Source organism: Bos taurus, chromosome 18 (assembly GCF_002263795.3).
Source record: "Bos taurus isolate L1 Dominette 01449 registration number 42190680 breed Hereford chromosome 18, ARS-UCD2.0, whole genome shotgun sequence".
In the NCBI taxonomy this organism is placed as follows: Eukaryota; Metazoa; Chordata; class Mammalia; order Artiodactyla; family Bovidae; genus Bos; species Bos taurus.
In genome coordinates, this window is record NC_037345.1 from 14817577 (window position 1) to 14823838 (window position 6262).

The following is a 6262-nucleotide window of genomic DNA, read 5'->3' on the forward strand; positions in this document are numbered from 1 at the left end:
AGTGAAAGAAAACCTTTGGTTTTCTTTGATATTAATGTGTCACATTAATATCATATATCTAATTCATAGGGTCACCACTGTCTGGTTTCCTCTAGACTGAGTTCATGTAATTTAATGTGTAATTTACTGTTATTTTATATTGGGGGTAGAGTTGATTTCCAGTGTTTTGTTTTAGGTGTACATGAACTTGATTCAGTTCTACATAGATGTGTATCTATTCTTTTTCTGTTTTTTTCCCCTCATATAGGCTATTACAGTTTGTTCAGTAGAGTCCTCAGTTCTATTCAGTAGGTCCTTTTTTGTTATCAACTTGATGTATATTAGCGTGTATATTTTCATCCCAAACTCTTAATTTATCTGTCCTTTCTACCTTTCCTTTGATAGTTATAATTTGATTTTCTCAGTCTGTGAGTCTGTTTCTATTTTGTTAATTAGTTCTTTGGTCTGAACTTACAGATTCCACCTGTACGGGATATCTTAGGTTATTTGTCTTTTCTCTCTGAAAAGTATTTATAGTATGATACTTTCTTGGTCTATCCAGGCTGCTGCCAATATCATTATCTCGTTCTGTTTCATGGCTGAGTAGCATTCCAGTGTATCGATGTACCGTGGAGTCTTCATTTTTCTGTCCATGGACATTTTGGTGGATTCTGTGTCTTGGTTATTGTAATAGTGCTGTCCTGAAAATCAGGGTGCACGTGTCATTTTGAATGGTGATTTTCTCTGGACCTAAGCTGAGGAATGGGGTTGCAGGATCATATGATACCTCGATGTTTAGTGTTTCAAGGAAACTCCATACTGTTTTCCATCGTAGCCTTACATTTACATCCCACCAAGACTGTGGGAGGATTTTATTTTCTGTACATTCTCTGAAGTAATTATTCTTTGTCGCTCTTTTTGACGATGGCTCTTGTGACCAGTGTGAGGTGAGCCCTCATAGTTTTGTTTGGCATTGATCTAACAATTACTGATATGGAGCATCTTTCCATGTGCTTTTATTATTGTTTTACACCTTGTGAGAACAATGTACCTCTTCGATCTGGCTTCTTTAAAGTTGGCCTGTTTGGAATATTTTTTCTGATGATTTACCCAGGACACTTCTTGACGGCGGGTGTCATTTACAGCCCTCTCAGAATTGTGACTATTATGAACCCTTTAGCATCTGTTTTAAGGTGTATAGATTGATCTGAACCAGCTAATTACTCCCTGTGCCTCTGCCTTTCTGTTTTGGTTACCATGAGTTTCTCTTCTAAGTCTGTGGGGCTGTTTCTCTTTTGTAAAGAAGTTTGTTTGTATCCATGTTTAGATTCCACAGGAAGTAGTATCCTATACTTGTCTTTCTCTTTCACTTACTTCACTTAGTATGATTATCTCTAGTTTCTTCCTGGTAAATGGAAATGGCATTATTTCATCCTTCTTTACGTCTGAGTAATACTGCATTGTGTACATGTACCCCATTTTCTGTCTTCATTCATCCGTCCTTGTACACTTAAGTTGCTTCCATGTCTTCGTTATTGTACCTAGTGCTGCCATGATCGTTGGGTGAAGGTGTCTGTTTGAATTTTGGCTTTCTCTGGATCTGTGCCTAGGTATGGGATTGCTGGCTCACTGGGTACTTCTGTGTGTAGCTTTTTAAGAACCTCCATAATCTTCTCCCTAGTGGGTGTACTGACTGACATTCCCACCAACAGTGTAGGAGGGTTCCCTGTTCTCCACACCCTCTGCAGACTTTATTGTTATAGGGTCTTCAGTGTGGCCATTCTCATCAATGTGATGTGATACCTCATTGTACATTTGATTTGCCTTTCTCTAACAACTAGTGATGCTGAGCATCATTTCATGTGCTTTATAGCCACCTCTGTGACTTCTTTGGAGAAATGTGCATTTATTCTTTGGCTGATTTTTTTAAATTTTTTTTTGATTTTGAGCTGTACTAGTGGTTTGTATGTGTGGAAGAGAAATTCCCTGTAAGTATCTTTGCAAGATTTTTTTTTCTCTTCTGAGGGTTGTCTTTTTCTTTCACTGACAGTTTCCTTTGCTGTGCAGATGCTTTTAATGTTTATTAGGTCCCATTTGTTTACTTTTTGTTTTATTTTCATGATTCTACAAGGTGGATCAAAAAAGAACTTGCAGCATTTTATGTCAAAGCGTGTACTCTTTTCCTCAAGAGTTTCATAGTATCTGTCCTTTTATTTAGATCTTTAATCTGTTTGGAGTTTATTTTTGTGTATGGTGTTAGGGAGCATTCTAATTTCATTCTCATTTTCATTGCTAAGGAACCTGCCCGATGTCCTCTATAGTGGCTGCTCCCAATTTCCATTCCCAGCGTCAGTGTAGGAGGGTTCCCTTCACTCTACACCCTCTCCAGCATTTATTGCTTGTAGAGTTTCCATCTATGGCCATCCTGACTTGAAGTTTTGATTTGCATTTCTCTCATATTGAGCGATGTTGACATTTTTACATGTGACTTTTTTTTAAAACAGTGTGACTTAAACTTATTCAAATTGGCTTCTTGAATGCCTGCTCTGTTTTTAATATTTTTCTGTTGACATCCCCTAGGCCATTTCTTGAGGGCAGCAGTTTTTTTACTTACAGCCCCCAGGCCTAGTGAATATTAAGTGCCAATAAGCAAAGGCAAAATGGTTGTCTGAGGAGGCCTTACAAATAGCTGTGAATAGAAGAGAAGCGAAAGGCAAAGGAGAAAAGGAAAGTTATACCCATTTGAATGCAGAGTTCCAAAGACTAGCAAGGAGAGATAAGAAAGCCTTCCTCAGTGATCAATGCAAAGAAATAGAGGGAAAAAATAGAATGGAGAAGACCAGAGATCTCTTTAAGAAAATTAGAGATACCAAGGGAACATTTCATGCAAAGATGGGCACAATAAAGGACAGAAATGGGATGGACCTAACAGAAGCAGACAGTATTAAGAGGTGGCAAGAATACACAGAAGAACTGTACAAAAAAGATCTTCACGACCCAGGTAATCATGATGGTGTGATCACTCACCTAGAGCCAGACCTCCTGGAATGAGAAGTCAAGTGGAAGCTTAGGAAGCATCACTATGAATAGAGCTAGTGGAGGTGATGGAATTCCAGTTGAGCTATTTCAAATCCTGAAAGATGATGCTGTGAAGGTGCTGAACTCAATACGCCAGCAAATTTGGAAAACTCAGCAGTGGCCACAGGACTGGAAAAGGTCAGTTTTCATTCCAGTCTCAAAGAAAGGAAATGCCAAAGAATGCTCACACTCTAGCAAAGTAATGCTTGTGTGGATCACAATAGACTGTGGAAAATTCTTCAACAGATGGGAATACCTGACCACCTGACCTGCCTCTTGAGAAATCTGTATGCAGGTCAGGAAGCAACAGTTAGAACTGGACATGCAACAAGAGACTGGTTCCAAATAGGAAAAGGATTATGTCAAGGCTGCATACTGTCACCCTGCTTATTTAACTTATATGCAGAGTACATCATGAGAAATGCTAGGCTGGAGGAAGCACAAGCTTGAATCAAGATTTCCAGGAGAAATATCAATAACCTGAGATATGCAGATGACACCACCCTTATGGCAGAAAGTGAAGAAGAACTAAAGAGCCTCTTGATGAAAGTGAAAGAGGAGAGTGAAAAAGTTGGCTTAAAGCTCAACATTCAGAAAACGAACATCATGGCATCTGGTCTCATCACTTCATGGCAAATAGATGGGGAAACAGTGGAAACAGCGTCAGACTTCTGAGCTCCAAAATCACTGCAGATGGTGACTGCAGCCATGAAATTAAAAGACGCTTGCTCCTTGGAAGAAAAGTTATGACCTTGGAGAAGGAAATGGCAACCCACTCCAGTACTCTTGCCTGGAAAATCCCATGGATGGTGGAACCTGGTAGGCTACAGTCCATGGGGGTCACGAAGAGTCGGACACAACTGAGCGACTTCACTTTAATAACATATTTGGAATTATTTTAAAGATTAAATTTTTAACCTAAATAATATACATAAAAATTAAATTTGAGATTTATAAACCCTGTCTTTAAGGATTAATCTTTAGAAATTCTTTGTGCAGAATAGTAAGAATGTATTAAAAAATATATATATAATTATTCTGCCCATGTAAAATACGCAGTATATCTGCACACATGTGATGTAACTATATCAATTTTTTCTTTCAATTTATTGTAAGATATATTTAGCAATGCATTGTAGTTGTCAAATCACTCTCTCAGCCAACTTACTATTAATAACAAGTCCAAGGAGATGACTATTGAAACGCCATTAGCTAACCAGTAAAGAACATGATTTTATTCCACATTACCTTTATTAACTGCTTGTGAAAAATTTGTAGGTTTTATAAATTATAGTCTATACAATATAATTCCAAAATAATAAGACTTCATGTGACTGGTCAATTATCAAAATTTTGATTAAAAATTAAATGTTTTTTAAAAAAAAAAAAGTTATGACCAACCTAGACAATGCATTTAAAAGCAGAGACATTACTTTGCCAACAAAGATCTGTCTAGTCAAAGCTATGGTTTTCCCAGTGGTCATGTGTGGATGTGAGAGTTGGACTGTGAAGAAGGCCGAGCGCCAAAGAATTGATGCTTTTGAACTGTGCTGTTGGAGAAGACTGTTGAGAGTCCCTTGGACTGAAAGGAGATCCAACCAGTCCATCCTAAAGGAAATCAGTCCTGAATATTCATTGGAAGGACTGATGCTGAAGCTGAAACTCCAATACTTTGGCCACCTGATGTGAAGAACTGACTTTTTTGAAAAGACCCTGATGCTTGGAAAGATTGAAGGCGGGAGGAGAAGGGGACGATAGAGGATGAGATGGTTGGATGGCATCACCGACTCAATGGACATGAGTTTGAGTAAACTCTGCGAGTTGGTGATGGACAGGGAAGCCTGGCATGCTGCAGTCCATGGGGTCATGAAGACAGGACTGAGTGACTGAACTGAGCTAAGGATTTTAAATTGTTGTTATGGGAAATGGCCACAAGGCGGCGGCATGTCTCCATGCCCCTACCCTGGTTACTGGGGGAACCAGAGCCTTAGGGAAAGTCCTGTTCCTGGATTGTCAATTAGAGTGGAATGTGCCAGAAGATCCAAGGCTTGTCTCCCATTCCTTCTTCCTTCCTTACTCTATCCCCTGGACACATCCCAATTCCTGCAACACCATTCTGTGGAGGGTGCTTTCATCATAGGTGGGGTGACCCTCAGGAGGGAAGCTGGAGGTGGGAACCCCATCACCTGGAAACATGGAACCCAGGGGGCTTTTCAGAGCTCTTCCAGCCCAGAGGCTCCACATCCTTTGGGTGCAGTGGGTGTAGTTTCACTGCAGGAGGACCCGCCAGGATCTGGAGGTTGTGGGCTGGTGTATAGGGGAACAGGGTCACCAGGTCCACGGGGCAGGGCTTCTTGGCTGGCACATCCTCCCCAGCTCCCTCCGCCCCAAGACAGTCCAAGGGACCCCGGCCTGCCCAGACTTCAGGGATGTGGCAGCAGCCCAGGTCACTAAGGCCTGAAGGGAGTATACTCAGCATTCTCTTTTTGTAGAGAGCATTCTCTTTTGTAATTTGTATTTTGTAATGGTGTAGAGGCGAGTTTGGAGAAGGCAATGGCAACCCACTCCAGTACCTTTGCCTGGAGAATCCCATGGATGGAGGAGCCTGGTGGGCTGCAGTCCATGGGGTCGCTGAGGGTTTGGACACGACTGAGCGACTTCACTTTCACTTTTCAGTTTCATGCATTGGAGAAGGAAATGGCAACCCACTCCAGTGTTCTTGCCTGAAGAATCCCAGAGACGGGAGAGCCTGGTGGGCTGCCGTCTATGGGGTCGCACAGTCGGACACGACGAAGCGACTTAGCAGCAGCAGCAGAGGTGACTTACAGTGTTGTAGGGTTTGTTTCTGGTGTACCGCAACACGACTCACTCATGCATAGTGATGCATAAATGTTCTAGTGATGCATAGTACATGTTCTTTTTTGGGTTCTCTTCCCATGTAGTTTATTATGCAGTGTTGATTAGGGGTCCTCGTCCTATAGTGGGTTCTTGTTGATCATTTCACAGAGTCGTGTGTGTATGTTCATCTCCACCTTCTCATTTCCTTTGCCCACCACCTTTCCCTTTTGGTAACCATAAGGTGCTTTGCTATGTTGTAAGGCCATTTCTTTTTGGTAAAGAAGTTCATTTGTATCCATTTTTAGAATCCACCTCCAAGAAATATCATATGATACTTGTCTTCCTTTTTTTCTTTTTTTACGTTGAT